This window comes from Malaclemys terrapin, chromosome 7 (genome assembly GCF_027887155.1).
Source record: "Malaclemys terrapin pileata isolate rMalTer1 chromosome 7, rMalTer1.hap1, whole genome shotgun sequence".
Lineage (NCBI taxonomy): Eukaryota > Metazoa > Chordata > Testudines > Emydidae > Malaclemys > Malaclemys terrapin.
In genome coordinates this window covers 45657901-45673869 of record NC_071511.1, presented here as the reverse complement: position 1 = coordinate 45673869, position 15969 = coordinate 45657901, and the positions used below count along the sequence as shown (strand labels likewise).

At 52.5% G+C, this 15969-nt stretch overlaps 1 long non-coding RNA gene across 1 annotated transcript; it reads right to left on the bottom strand.

Annotated features, from left to right (window-relative positions):
* Window positions 1–919: 919 nt before the first annotated feature.
* On the bottom strand, window positions 920–13218 carry LOC128839950 (uncharacterized). The gene is made up of 3 exons (XR_008445577.1): window positions 13115–13218; window positions 1508–1602; window positions 920–1341 (listed from the first exon to the last, which is right to left on the bottom strand). It is a non-coding gene; the product is annotated as an uncharacterized LOC128839950 (long non-coding RNA).
* Between the last annotated feature and the right edge of the window lie 2751 nt (window positions 13219–15969).

The window sequence follows — 15969 nt, the reverse complement described above, 5'->3', positions numbered from 1 at the left end:
GTGTGATTGGAGGATATCTGGATGCATATTATAAGACTGTCCTACATAAATGAGGAAAAGTTGAGGTGCCTTTATTATTCTTTTGTTCCACTCTTTCTTTCTATCGGGAATTTCCCAGTGCAATATCACTGTCTTCCTTTTAAACAAACAAACAAACAAACAAACAAACAAACAAACAAAAGGCAATGGCTGTTGAAAATAGCAATTCCAGTCCTAATAACCACTGAGAAGCATTTCTTGCTCAATTTTATCCTACTTTTTCTACAGCAAGTTACAGTGGATCAGTATATTTGATTTGGCAGAAATGAAGTAACAGCTGCCCAAACTGAGCTTGAGCACTCCTGAATTCTGAGGTGTTCAAATCTGAAAGGCAGGTGCTGGGCGGGAGGGGGAGCCTGTGGCTCCGCAGGGGAGCACAGCAGCATGTATGCAGCAGCGTGTCTGCCGCTGCACGAAGCCAGACACGCTAGTCGGAGTGGCACAGTAAGGGGGTTGGGGGGTTGGAGAAGGGGTAAGAGGTTCCGGGGGGGGTAGTAAAGGGATAGGGAGCAGGGGGGGTTGGATGGGGCGGAGGTTGGAGGGGGCAGTCAGGGGCAGGGAGAAGGGGGGGATAGATGGGTCAGGGGTTTGGGGGGGCAGTTAGGGGACAGGCAGCAGTTGAATAGTCATGGGAGTCCCAGGGGATTGTCAGGGGACAGGTAGGGGGTGGGGTCCTAGAGGGGAAGTTGGGGGGGGTCTCAGGAAGGGGGAAGTTGGGTACAAGGACCAGTGGGGCTTCCATAGGGGATGGAGTCCTGCGGGGCAGTTGGGGCAGTGGTCCCAGGAGGGGGTGATCAGGGGACAGGGAGCAGGGGGGTTGGATCGGTTGGGGTTTCTCTGGGGGGGCAGTCGGAGGGAGTGGATGGGGGCAGGGTGGGACTACCCTCCCTCCCCATGGAGTGTCCTATTTTTGGAATGTTAAAATACGGAATCCCTACTCACAGCACAGCTCTCCATTCGCAGCAGGCTACAGCATGAGGTCTCAGCTTCCTCACTCCCTCCCCCTCTTTCCTGTTGGTAGTGGCCAAGGGAATACTGGGAAATGTAGTTCTTTCCCTGCTCAAGGGCTGGCTCTATAGGCAGGGAGCTAACCAACGAAGTACAACTCCCAGGGGCCCCTGTTGGTTCTCAGCTGCTATGCTGGATCCCTGCCGCTCCTGCAAATGGGCTGCCTCAAGCACGTGCTTCCTTTGCTGGTGCCTAGAGCCGCCCCTGGACACGCAGCAGGGGGTTGTGGAAGGCCAGCACTGCCGTCCGGAGGAAGAGTCTTCTCTGCCCTTCCGAGAAGAACTTTCCGAAGACCTAAAACCAACAGCACGTGAGGCATTAGCAGATTGCCCAGAGCCAGGCTCCAACTCCTGGGGCTAGAACGGCATCTCCATCTAGTGGCCCATGGAGGCAGCCACTGCAGGGGACCCAGCCAGCCCCACTCCCGGAGCTGTCTCATGCCCTGGCAGAGTGTCCTTACCTCTCCCACCCTAGCTGTGTTCCTGTAGCCCAGGAGCCTGCTGTCCTGGTGCCAGTCCCAGCACCACAGGTCTTCGGCCTCATGGATGCTCAACCCTGGGAAAGAGAGACACACACACACATTTGTCATTCTGGTTGCAGTGCTTGTGTCCTTCCAATCCCATTGGTGGCTGCACAGTGGGCAGAGTCCTCGCTGCGTGCCTGGCCCAACAGAATTGCAGGGGAGGGGTGTAGAACAGAGAAAGAGACAGACAGAGACTCATCCTCCAGCCGAGGTCAGTCTGCGAGAAATTGGCTGGGGTCCCAATCTCACTCTTCTATCGGGTGCCATTTCCCAGCTGCGTTCCATACCCCTCTGGTGCAGCAGCAGCTGGTAGAGCCGCTAAACCCCCTCCCTGGCCTGCCGGCTGATGTCCTTGCCTGGGTCACTGATCAACAGAGCCAGCTGTGCCACGTGGTGACCCATCCTGGGGAATTCTGCTCAGTTCTAATGGAAGGGAAAGGGAGAGGGGACTCCATCAGCATTTTCCTGCCAGCTCCCAGTACCCAGTGGGCCAGGACTCTCTTTTTCCCCTCAGCACCTCTGCAGGAGATGCTAGAGGATAGAAGCTAGAGCTAGACCCTTAATTTCCTCTGTCCCCAAGGGAGCCTGGAGAACAGGGATATGGACAGGGCCCTCCATGAGGACTTTCTTCCCCAGCTGCTCCAGGATGACAGGAAGGCATGAACCTGGAACATGGTCCCCTTAAAAGCCCAGTCACCACTTAACCAGGACAAGAAGAACTTGACTCCAGCCAAACTCATTCTCTGCTCTGCCTCTGCCTCTGCAAGAGGAACATTCCTAACCCACAGCCTCTGCAGCAGCAGATCCTACAGCCAGTTGGAGCCAGCCCGCCTCACCCCTCCTGGTGATGGGAGGGAAACAGGAGAAAGGACAAAAGAAGGAAGAGATGAAGAGAAAGGAAGGAGGGATGGAGGAAAAGGTAAAACGAAAAGGACAAACCCTAATGTCCCCAGTGATTGTATGGGACAAAATCCCAGGTGGGGAATACAATTCTGCCACCTTCAACTAGTGCTTTCCATGCCTAGAATTCGGCTGGCACCAGATGGATCAGACTGAACTGGTTCCAAACATCTCGCAGGCTCTTACCTTGTAAACAAGGCTTCTGTTTTCTAGTAAAATCAGTAAAAGGACACGAGAAAGTTCAAAAGAGGCTCCTCCTCGCACTCACGTACGTGAACCCTAATACTCTCTCAGTCCTCAAAGAGAGACCTCGAGAAAGAGACTTGCTGAAGCAAAGCCACAGGGGTCTCTGAGGTTTCCCTGGCCCTGCGCCCCTATCCTGCCTGGCTGATGTCAGCATCTCTCTGTGAGGTCACCACCTCCCCACCACCTTTGACCAATAGGCTGAGGTCCTGCAAAAGGCCTTTGTGATGTCACTGCCACACACACCCCTCCCCTGAAGTGCTAATGTCCTGCTGCTGGCCAGACACTTTGAAGGTTTGAGCTACTCTCTGTGGATCACCCCACTCAATGCGTGTTCATTCTAGGAAGCAAGCTGGCTAGACAGTAAAACATCAGAGGCTGCTCCCAATGCTACACTCAGTGCTTCCAAAACTAGTAGACCTGATGGCCAGAAGAGACCTTTAGAGCATCTAATCTAACCCCCTGCATGATCACCGATTCAAATGCCCTGAGGAATCAGGGGGAATTAAGAGCACCTGGAACCAGCAGCATTTCCACACAGCACCTGCCCACCACTGAGGGATGGATTCACCTCCTGACCACCAGAATGGAGTCTTGTTGTCCTTTCTAGTAACCTCCAGTGCCAACCCCCCCCCTTGAAGGGTGAGCTCCTGCCACCTCCGCCTCAGTGCCCTTGACAGCTGATCCACCTCCATACCACAGCTCAAGTTCTCAGAACCCTCTCCTCCCACCCCCACCCAGGTTGGGCAGGGAGGGGCCTCTAGCAGGGGTGGGCAGGAGGAATTCTGGCAGCAGTGAAGTGGGTTGCGGGGAGGTCGAGATCTTGCCCCAAATCATCCCAGACACTAATGCTGAAGCCACAGGATGGCAGGCCTGGTTAATGGGGCATCCATCCCTCAGTGGTGGGCAGGTGCTGTGTGGAAATGCTGCTGGTTCCAGGTGCTCTTAATTCCCCCTGATTCCTCGGGGCATTTGAGTCTCTGATAGGTTCTTGTTCCCATGCAGCAGGAGGACGTCATGGCCAAAGCGATGCACCAGCTCCGCATCATCAGGCACTTGCGCCAAGTGCCTGAGGCACTGCAGGGGCTGTGCCTCTGAGGCCATCAGCAACTCCCGCTCCCTGCTGCGGGTACTGCTCTGGCTCATTGTAAATGGGGAGCTAATGTAAGGCTAATGGAGCCCCCTGGCACTCACTAAAAGGGAAAGTGGTGTATTCTCCATCTCTTGATGTCATTAAATGAAGACTAGATGCCTTTCTGGAATGTGTGTGCCCCAAAAGTAACTATTGTACTATATGGGAAGCCCGTGATCATGCAGGGGGTTAGATTAGATGCTCTAAAGGTCTCTTCTGGCCATCCAGTCTACTAGTTTTGGAAAAGCTGAGTGTAGCATTGGGAGCAGCCTCTTATGTTTTACTGTCTAGCCGGCTTGCTTCCTAGAATGAACACGCAGTGAGTGGGGTGATCCACAGAGAGTAGCTCTGTCAAGGCTTCTTTCCCACTCTGAACTTTAGGGTACAAATGTGGGGGCCTGCATGAAAACTTCTACGCTTAACTACCAGCTTAGATCTGGTCCGTTGCCACCACTCCCAAGATGCTAATTCCCTTCCCTGGGTAGCCTTGAGAGACTCTTCACCAATTCCCTGGTGATTACAGATCCAAACCCCTTGGATCTTAAAACAAGGAGAAATTAACCATTCCCCTCCTTCCTCTCACCAACTCCTGGTGAATCAAGATCCAAACCCCTTGGATCTTAAAACAAGGAAAAATCAATCAGGTTCTTAAAAAGAAGGCTTTTAATTAAAGAAAAAGGTAAAAATCATCTCTGTAAAATCAGGATGGAAAATAACTTTACAGGGTAATCAAACTTAAAGAGTCCAGAGGAATCCCCTCTAGCCTTAGGTTCAAAGTTAGAGCAAACAGAGATAAACACTCTAGCAAAAAGGTATATTTACAAGTTGAGAAAACAAAGATAAAAACTAACACACCTTGCCTGGCTGTTTACTTACAAGTTGGAAATATGAGAGACTTGTTCAGAAAGATTTGGAGAACCTGGATTGATGTCTGGTCCCTCTCACTCCCAAGAGCGAAGAACCCCCGCAAAACACAGAGCACAAACAAAAGCCTTCCCCTCACCAAGATTTGAAAGTATCTTGTCCGCTTATTGGTCCTTTGGGTCAGGTGTCAGCCAGGTTACCTGAGCTTCTTAACCCTTTACAGGTAAAAAGATTTTCGAGTCTCTGGCCAGGAGGGATTTTATAGTACTGTACACAGGAGGGCTGTTACCCTTCCCTTTATAGTTATGACAAGCTCAAACCTTCAAAGTGTCTGGCCAGCGGCAGGACATTTGCCCTTCATGGGAGGGGTGTGTGTGGCAGTGACATCACAAAGGCCTTTTGCAGGACCTCAGCCTATTGGTCAAAGGTGGTGGGGAGGTGGTGACCTCACAGAGAGATGCTGACGTCAGCCAGGCAGGATAGGGGCGCAGGGCCAGGGAAACCTCAGAGACCTCTGTGGCTTTGCTTCAGCAAGTCTCTTTCTCGAGGTCTCTCTTTGAGGACTGGGAGAGTATTAGGGTTCACGTACGTGCGTGCGAGGAGGAGCCTCTTTCGAGTTTTCTCCTTTCCTTTTACTAGAAAACAGACATCCCTGTTTACAAGGTAAGAGCCTCCGAGAGGTTTGGAACCTGTTCAGTCTGATCCATCTGGTGCCAGGCGAATTCTAGGTATGGAAAGCACTAGTTTAAGGTGGCAGAATTGTATTCCCCACCTGGGATTTTGTCCCATACAATCACTGGGGACATTAGGGTTTGTCCTTTTCGTTTTACCTTTTCCTCCATCCCTCCTTCCTTTCTCTTCATCTCTTCCTTCTTTTGTCCTTTCTCCTGTTTCCCTCCCATCACCAGGAGGGGTGAGGCGGGCTGGCTCCAACTGGCTGTAGGATCTGCTGCTGCAGAGTCTGTGGGTTAGGAATGTTCCTCTTGCGGAGGCAGAGGCAGAGCAGAGAATGAGCTTGGCTGGAGTCAAGTTCTTCTTGTCCTGGTTAAGTGGTGACTGAGCTTTTAAGGGCACCATGCTGACCCTCCACACACACACCCTGTCGGGTGTTGCAGGGAGGTGAAGGAGGAAACGGTTGGCACAGAGATGAAGCAGACTGAAGTAGGGACAAACACAAGGGTGGAGCAGTCCATGGTGGGTTCCTGTGCACTGTCCTGAAGGGAGTATAGAGCATAGGCATGGGGAAGACCAAAATTCACCTCCAGGTAGATCATCAACCTACTCCTCTGTCCCAAGGGCCAGGAAGGCCTCTGGTTTTTGCTCTCTTCGGTAGCTGGAGCTGCTCCGATTTGGGGGTGGGGTGGGCAGAGGTGGGAACAGGCCATAGGATTTAATCAAGTGTCAGGGGGAGATTCCCCCTCTGCGGAAGATTATGTTGCCCCTCTGTGGGGAATCTCTTCCTTGCAGATGCTGGACTCTGCCAGGAAGCCCAGCTCCCATCCCTAGCAGCTTGGCTGTTCCCTACCTGCTGTGCACCAGGCCCTTTCAGAGAGCTGCTCTGGGCAAGGACTGCAGAGCCAGCTGTCATCCTGGCAGGTGTAGCCCCAGGTTCCATAACCCTGACCCATGGTCTCCCTCTGCTGGCAGGCTCTGAAGAAGGCCTGCCCAGAGACATGGATGCCATGCTGAAGAGCTTGCTGACAGCAACCCCCAGCACAGACAATCACCAGCATATCTTGGAGGTGAGCATAATGGTCAGGGGGAGCAGGATTTTTACCTTAGCCCTGGGGAGGCCTGGAAATGAGAGACTGGATGATCCACGTTTCCATTGTGTCCTCCTACCTGAAAGCCATCCGTGGTCAGAGCAGTGAGTGCAGGGCAGCGTTGGGGCCCTTCCACCTTCAGGGATAGAGGGAAGGCACTGGTGCTCGACAACAGGGCTTTTCCTGGTTCTGTTGAGCACTAACTCCAACGCCCCAGGCAGGCTTGTGGAGTGAGAGCATCAGACCCCTGTGAGGTCCAGGAGAAGGCCCTCTGAGAAGAGCACTGGCTCCTTCCTAGGAAGCTGCTGAGATTTTCAAGGAGGGATTCATCCCTTCTCTCCCATGGACACAGAGGATTGTAAGGAGCAGGGCGTTGTCCTTTATCCAACACAGACCTGTCCTAGCTCTCACCCACAAACCTGGGAGAGAACTGGGCACTTGACCAGATCCTACCCCTGCACTTGCCCTGGTACACTTTCTTCTCCCCTCCTGCCTTGGCTATTAGGCTATGGCTCTATGAACATGAAACAAACAGGAACTTCTTCTCTATCTCTAAGCCAAACTGGTTTATCAAGTCTGACCCCACAACATATTTCAGGGGGCGTATTTCCAGTACATGTATAGAACTCATTAGACCCCACTCAGATGTGGTCACGTGGATTCGGTGGCGTTTCTGCGGGCGATCTGACGGTCCCGTGCCTTTGATGTACCTGCCGCTGAATTGCCACTGAAGACTGCTTGCGCTTGATGCGCTGGTGCCTGGAGCTGCCCCTGCAGGGCAGGCAGCCCTATGAAGTGGTGCAGCAGCTGGCATACTCCCACTGCATGTGCTCTAACCCAACCAATATCCGCCGTCCTCCAGAGCTCTCTGCCCTGGCTTCTAATCAGAAAGGCCCTGACTGGTTCCCCGGTACAAGAGAGGGGACCAGCCCCTTCACCAGAGCCTAACAGGTCCTTCTTTATTTGATAGAGTTACAGGGGAGGGTTGAGGGTTGTTCCTGGGTGGCTAGCGGGGCTGTTTTGGAGCTTTGATTTATTGCCTTCTTTTAATGTTTTATCTAATCCAGAGTATCTGGAGAGACATTTCCCTCCGTGCTTTACATACAATTTTATTGTAAACCTTCAGTTGAAGAGTGTCATGTTCACGGTCATATTCAGGGAAGGGCAGAGGCTGGTGGCTGAGGAAGGTCTCCCAACTTCAGAACGGCCAGGTCTGCTTTTCAAGTGAACGTATCAGTATTTACGACTGCATTGCCCCCTAGGCACGTGTGATAAATGAAGGCGGGGGTATCTCCCTTTTATGGACACCCAGCCAGCCACTTAGCTATAAAATCCCTGTTTGTAGCTGTTCTCTACTTGCTTTATCTGTAAAGGGTTAAAAAGTCCCTAGGTTAAAGGAAGAGAGTGAGCACCTGACCAAAAGAGCCCATGGGAAGGCTAGAACTTTTTAAAATTGGGAAAAAACTTCCCCTTTGTCTGTCTGTGTTTGTTCTCCCGGAAAGCAGGGAGAGGGCTGGATCTAGGCTGTAAAAGCTTGTGCCAGGTATGAAAATCATCAGATCATACCTAGAAACTACTCTTTTGAAACCCCAGATATGTAAGTAGATCAGGAAATGTCTAGGAAGACGTTATTAGGTTTATCTCTTTTGTTTCTTTATGGCTTGTGACTCCTCTGTGCTAACCCCAGGTGCTTTTGTTTTGCTTGTAACCCTTAAGCTTGACCTCAAGAAGCTATCTTGATGCTTAATCCTTGTAATTGTTTATTTAAAACCTAGCAAAAAGCATAAGTTCCAGACGTATTTTTCTTTCTTTTTGTTTTTAATAAAATTTACCTTTTTTAAAGACCAGATTGGATGTTTGTGTCCCTAAGAGGTTTGTGCGTATGTTGTTTAATTAGCTGGTGGCAACAGCTGATTTCCTTTGTTTTCTTTTTTCTCAGCTCTTCCCTGGGGAGGGCGGGTGAAAGGTCCTGAGGGTACCCCACAGGAAGGAATTCCCAAATGTGCCTTTCTGGGCTCTCAGAAGGGTTTTTTTTATTTTGCATTTGGGTGGTGGCAGCATCTACATATCCAAGTTCAGAGAGAAGCTGTAACCTTGGGAGTTTAATACAAGCCTGGAGTGGCCAGTATTAATTTTTAGAATCCTCGCGGGCCCCCAACTTCTGCACTTGAAGTGCCAGAGTGGGGAATCAGCCATGACATGGTGGCAGAGCGGTGGGATCATTTTGAACCAGAAGCACAGACCTCAGGATTTTAAAAGGACACATTTTTTCTTTTGGCAGCCTACAAAGCCAGGGAAGTTTCTTTTAGTTTCTTTTCTTTTCTGCCTGAGGGGGAACAAGCACAAAAAGGGTTCAGCCTGCAAAGCCAGGGAGTCCAACATGCATTTTTTTTCTAGCTTTGTGGCAACAAAATAGGCAGGCTAGAGTAGGGCAGCCCTGTGCATGAGGTTGAGGTCGGGCACCAAAACTCTAGAGCAACCAGTCTTCCCAAAGCAGCACGCCACGGAGAAGACAGACCCAGACCAAGCCCAGACATCCAGCTCCATGATGGAAATTCAGGGAGGGGATGAGGGAATGGAGAATCCCAACTGAGATCCTGGTGCCAGGATGGAGGGATGCAATGAGGCGGGGAGGGGCAATGGCAGAAACCCATCCCAAGGTGGTTCCTTGGGAGGAAGAGGAGCCAAAGGGGTCGGCAGAGAGCCCAGGGCTGGGAATACATGAACGGACCCCTCAGATCGCCTCCTGTGGCAGCAAGCAGGGGTCACTGCACAGATCTGCCCTGATGTCACCTCACCTACTGCCATGGATCCATATGATTGGTGCTACACTCTGGCTTTGGAACAGTCTGTCAGGAAGCCCTTTGATGTGCCAGACCCCCTAGAGGTCTCACTCTTCCTGCAGGGTAAGACACACGGCTTCACTGCCTCCTGTGACTGGACCTCTGGGCCTTCAGCACTGCTGCTTCACACCAGGAGCAGTGTTCAGTGAATCCAGCTGAGATAGACTCCTGATGGAGACTTGTGTACACTTCAGGGATTAAGGCACCTCACCAAGCATTTGCAGTGACATTCAGAGCATTGACTAATTAACCAGGGTGACGACCTGTCCCAAATTGGGCGGGATAGTTCCGAAATGCAGAGTTCAAGTCCCTGTCCCGGGCTGAATGACTCCAGGACAGCAGCTCCCTCTGGGTCATTTGTTGCTAGGTTTCAATGCCCAGGCAATTGGGTTTGCCATCTTCAGTTCAGCAGGGGGTCAGGGTGCAGGGTGCGGCAGGGGCTTTAGGGCAGGGGGTCGGGGTGCAGGGTGTGGCAGGGAGTCAGGGCAGGGGGTCGGGTGCAGGAGGGGTGCAGGGTGTGGCAGGGGGTTCAGGGCAGGGGATTAGGGTGCCAAAGGGCTTCAGGGGGCGGGCTCTGGTCCAGCGCGCAGCGGGGGCAGGTCAGGCTCCCTGCTGCACTGCACCGCGCCGCTCTGGAAGCGTCCGGAACCTGGGGGAGGCGGGGCACAAGGGTCTGTGTGTTGCTGTTGCTTCAGGCACCACCCCCAGCAGCCCCATTTGCCGGGAATGGGGAACTGCGGCCAATGGCAGCTGCAGGGGGTGTTGCCTGAAGCAAGAGCAACACACAGACCCCTGTGCGCCCCCTTCCCCAAGTTCTGGACACTTCCCGGGGTGGCGCGGGGGCAGGGCGGGCAGGCAGGCAGGCAGGGAGCCTGCCCTTCCCCCGGTGCGCGTCGGGCCGGAGACGCTCTAGGTAAACGTTGGGGAGCGTGGTGGGGCCACGAGGAGCTTGCAGGCCGCAGAAAATACCCGGCCCACGGGCCGCGTGTTTGAGACCCCTGGATTACAACATGACGGTGCAAAACTCATTGGTCCCAATGAAGGAAAATCACTGTATAAACAGGGTGTCTTGCCATGAAACTTTGGGTTTGTGCTGCCAAGACTTCCCTGGGGCATCATGTCGTGACCATCAGAACCTGGCTCCTACATGCCTGTGACCAACCTAGCTGGCCACTAGATTGATCAAGACTCTGGACTGGTAACTATAACATCACCTGGCGGGGGGAGGGGGAGGTGCATATGTGTGTGTGCGTGTCTGGTGAATAAATACATATGCTAATGGTTGTATCTTTAATAAATGCGGTGTATTGCCTTTTCCCCTGAAACAGATCCCGTGTGCTTCTTATAAGCATAACAGGGTGGGGTGCCTTACTCTTAGCAACCCTAATCATAACTCCAACTGGCCTACTTACAGGAACCCTAATGCTAGGTCTGGGAGCCATACCCATAGGAATACTAAAACTAGGGCAGGGAGCCCTAGCCATGGGAACCCTAACCCTAGGTCAGAGAGTCCGAAACACAAGAACCCTAACACTAGGGAGGAAAGCCCTAGCCAGAGAAACCCTAACCCTAGCCTGGAGAGCCCAAACCGTAGGAACCCTAACACTATAGTGGGGACCCCTACTCACAGGAACCCTAATCCTAGTGTGGTAAGCCATATCCATAGGAACCCTAACCCAAACTCCAAGTGGCCTATCCATAGGAACCCTAACCCCAGGTCAGGGAGCCATACCCCCAATGGGTATGGCTCCCCACCCTAGTTTTAGGGTTCTTTTCTGTAGGGATCCCCATCCTTGGGTTAGGGTTCCTATGTGTACGGTTCCCCAGTTTAGGGTTAGGGTATCTATGGATCGGGCACTTGGAGTTAGGATTACAGTTCCTATGAGTAGGCTACTTGGAGTTAGGGGTAGAGTTCCTATGGGTTGAGCTCCCCTCCGTATGATTAGGGTTGGTATGGGTTGGGCTCCCCACCTAGGATTGAAAGAGCTCTCCACCCCAGGGTTAGGGTTTATATGGGTAGGGCTCCCTGCCCTAGGGTTAGGGTACCTATGGGTAGGCCACTTGGCGTTAGGGTTCGGGTTCATATGTGTAAGCCACCCCAGAGTTAGGGTAGCGCTGGTGTCATTTTACAATGCTGAGAAGTAGGGTCCTATCTTTAATTTCATGGCCTCCTTCGCCACAAAGAAGATCTTTCTTTACTTTGCAGTGTAGGGTCCCAGAGACAAGCTGAGGCTGGCTCCCCCATATCCAGAGTAACCTGCGGCCAGCACTCCGTACACCAGCATGTATTTAGCCCCATCAGGGCTGGCTCTAGGTTTTTTGCTGCCCCAAGCAAAAAAAAATGTTGGCTGCCCCCCATCCCAGCCCTGGGCTCCTCGCCGCACCCCCCTCCCACCCCAGCCCTGGGCTCTCCCCCACCACCCGCACCCCCCTGCCTCCCTAGCCCTGGGCTCTCACCCCCCTGACCCACACCCCCCTGCCGCTCCAGCCCTGGGCTCTCACCTCCCTCACGCTCACCCGCTTGCTGCCCCAGCCCTCAGCTCTCCCACACACACACGCTGCTACCCCAGCTCTGGGTTTCCCCTACCCCCTCACCATTGCCCCACACACACACCTCCTGCTGCCCCAGCCCTGGGATCACCCACTCCACCTGCACCCTCCTTCCGCCGCAGACCTGGGTCACTGGTAACTCGGTCCCACGGCAGGTCATTCAGCAGGAATTTTAGATGTGCACAGAACACAGACAGGATTGGTTCCCACATGGTTATAGAACTGCAGTAAAGTGGATCAATTTTCAGCTTGTGTGATTGGAGGATATCTGGATGCATATTATAAGACTGTCCTACATAAATGAGGAAAAGTTGAGGTGCCTTTATTATTCTTTTGTTCCACTCTTTCTTTCTATCGGGAATTTCCCAGTGCAATATCACTGTCTTCCTTTTAAACAAACAAACAAACAAACAAACAAACAAACAAACAAACAAACAAAAGGCAATGGCTGTTGAAAATAGCAATTCCAGTCCTAATAACCACTGAGAAGCATTTCTTGCTCAATTTTATCCTACTTTTTCTACAGCAAGTTACAGTGGATCAGTATATTTGATTTGGGAGAAATGAAGTAAAAGGCGCCCAAACTGAGCTTGAGCACTCCTGAATTCTGAGGTGTTCAAATCTGAAAGGCAGGTGCTGGGCGGGAGGGGGAGCCTGTGGCTCCGCAGGGGAGCACAGCAGCATGTATGCAGCAGCGTGTCTGCCGCTGCACGAAGCCAGACACGCTAGTCGGAGTGGCACAGTAAGGGGGTTGGGGGGTTGGAGAAGGGGTAGGAGGTTCCGGGGAGGGGGGGGTAGTAAAGGGATAGGGAGCAGGGGGGGTTGGATGGGGCGGAGGTTGGAGGGGGCAGTCAGGGGCAGGGAGAAGGGGGGGTTAGATGGGTCAGGGGTTTGGGGGGGGCAGTTAGGGGACATGCAGCAGTTGAATAGTCATGGGAGTCCCAGGGGATTGTCAGGGGACAGGTAGGGGGGGTGGGGTCCTAGAGGGGAAGTTGGGGGGGGGTCTCAGGAAGGGGGAAGTTGGGTACAAGGACCAGTGGGGCTTCCATAGGGGATGGAGTCCTGCGGGGCAGTTGGGGCAGTGGTCCCAGGAGGGGGTGATCTGGGGACAGGGAGCAGGGGGGTTGGTTAGGTTGGGGTTTCTCTGGGGGGGCAGTCGGAGGGAGTGGATGGGGGCAGGGTGGGGCTACCCTCCCTCCCCGTGGAGTGTCCTATTTTTGGAATGTTAAAATATGGAATCCCTACTCACAGCGCAGCTCTCCATTCGCAGCAGGCTACAGCATGAGGTCTCAGCTTCCTCACTCCCTCCCCGTCTTTCCTGTTGGTAGTGGCCAAGGGAATACTGGGAAATGTAGTTCTTTCCCTGCTCAAGGGCTGGCTCTATAGGCAGGGAGCTAACCAACGAAGTACAGCTCCCAGGGGCCCCTGTTGGTTCTCAGCTGCCATGCTGGATCCCTGCCGCTCCTGCAAATGGGTTGCCCCAAGCACGTGCTTCCTTTGCTGGTGCCTAGAGCCGCCCCTGGACAGGCAGCAGGGGGTTGTGGATGGCCAGCACTGACGTCCGGAGGAAGAGTCTTCTCTGCCCTTCCGAGAATGTTGGCATACCCCTGCAGGGCAGGCAGCCCTATGAAGTGGTGCAGCAGCTGTCATACTCCCACTGCATGTGCTCTAACCCAACCAATATCCGCCGTCCTCCAGAGCTCTCTGCCCTGGCTTCTAATCAGAAAGGCCCTGACTGGTTCCCCGGTACAAGAGAGGGGACCAGCCCCTTCACCAGAGCCTAACAGGTCCTTCTTTATTTGATAGAGTTACAGGGGAGGGTTGAGGGTTGTTCCTGGGTGGCTAGCGGGACTGTTTTGGAGCTTTGATTTATTGCCTTCTGTCAAGGCTGTATCCCCACTTTGAACTTTAGGGTACAAATGTAGGGGCCTGCATGAAAACTTCTAAGCTTAACTACCAGCTTAGCTCTGGTCCGCTGCCACCATCCCAAGGCTAATTTCCTTCCCTGGATAGCCTTGAGAGACCTTCACCAATTCCCTGGTGAATACAGATCCAAACCCCTTGGATCTTAAAACAAAAGGGAAATTAACCATTCCCCTCCTTCCTCTCACCAACTCCTGGTGAATCAAGATCCAAACCCCTTGGATCTTAAAACAAGGAAAAATCAATCAGGTTCTTAAAAAGAAGGCTTTTAATTAAAGAAAAAGGTAAAAATCATCTCTGTAAAATCAGGATGGAAAATAACTTTACAGGGTAATCAAACTTAAAGAGTCCAGAGGAATCCCTTCTAGCCTTAGGTTCAAAGTTAGAGCAAACAGAGATAAACACTCTAGCAAAAAGGTATATTTAAAAGTTGAGAAAACAAAGATAAAAACTAACACACCTTGCCTGGCTGTTTACTTACAAGTTGGAAATATGAGAGACTTGTTCAGAAAGATTTGGAGAACCTGGATTGATGTCTGGTCCCTCTCACTCCCAAGAGCGAAGAACCCCCGCAAAACACAGAGCACAAACAAAAGCCTTCCCCTCACCAAGATTTGAAAGTATCTTGTCCCCTTATTGGTCCTTTGGGTCAGGTGTCAGCCAGGTTACCTGAGCTTCTTAACCCTTTACAGGTAAAAAGATTTTGGAGTCTCTGGCCAGGAGGGATTTTATAGTACTGTACACAGGAGGGCTGTTACCCTTCCCTTTATAGTTATGACAAGCTCAAACCTTCAAAGTGTCTGGCCAGCGGCAGGACATTAGCCCTTCATGGGAGGGGTGTGTGTGGCAGTGACATCACAAAGGCCTTTTGCAGGACCTCAGCCTATTGGTCAAAGGTGGTGGGGAGGTGGTGACCTCACAGAGAGATGCTGACGTCAGCCAGGCAGGATAGGGGCGCAGGGCCAGGGAAACCTCAGGGACCCCTGTGGCTTTGCTTCAGCAAGTCTCTTTCTCGAGGTCTCTCTTTGAGGACTGGGAGAGTATTAGGGTTCACGTACGTGCGTGCGAGGAGGAGCCTCTTTCGAGTTTTCTCCTTTCCTTTTACTAAAAAACAGACATCCCTGTTTACAAGGTAAGAGCCTCCGAGAGGTTTGGAACCTGTTCAGTCTGATCCATCTGGTGCCAGGCGAATTCTAGGTATGGAAAGCACTAGTTTAAGGTGGCAGAATTGTATTCCCCACCTGGGATTTTTTCCCATACAATCACTGGGGACATTAGGGTTTGTCCTTTTCGTTTTACCTTTTCCTCCATCCCTCCTTCCTTTCTCTTCATCTCTTCCTTCTTTTGTCCTTTCTCCTGTTTCCCTCCCAACACCAGGAGGGGTGAGGCGGGCTGGCTCCAACTGGCTGTAGGATCTGCTGCTGCAGAGTCTGTGGGTTAGGAATGTTCCTCTTGCGGAGGCAGAAGCAGAGCAGAGAATGAGCTTGGCTGGAGTCAAGTTCTTCTTGTCCTGGTTAAGTGGTGACTGAGCTTTTAAGGGCACCATGCTGACCCTCCACACACACACCCTGTCCGGTGCTGCAGCGAGGTGAAGGAGGAAATGGTTGGCACAGAGATGAAGCAGACTGAAGCAGGCACAAACACAAGGGTGGAGCAGTCCATGGTGGGTTCCTGTGCACTGTCCTGAAGGGAGTATAGAGCATAGGCATGGGGAAGACCAAAATTCACCTCCAGGTAGATCATCAACCTACTCCTCTGTCCCAAGGGCCAGGAAGGCCTCTGGTTTTTGCTCTCTTCGGTAGCTGGAGCTGCTCCGATTTGGGGGTGGGGTGGGCAGAGGTGGGAACAGGCCATAGGATTTAATCAAGTGTCAGGGGGAGATTCCCCCTCTGCGGAAGATTATGTTGCCCCTCTGTGGGGAATCTCTTCCTTGCAGATGCTGGACTCTGCCAGGAAGCCCAGCTCCCATCCCTAGCAGCTTGGCTGTTCCCTACCTGCTGTGCACCAGGCCCTTTCAGAGAGCTGCTCTGGGCAAGGACTGCAGAGCCAGCTGTCATCCTGGCAGGTGTAGCCCCAGGTTCCATAACCCTGACCCATGGTCTCCCTCTGCTGGCAGGCTCTGAAGAAGGCCTGCCCAGAGACATGGATGCCATGCTGAAGAGCTTGCTGACAGCAACCCCC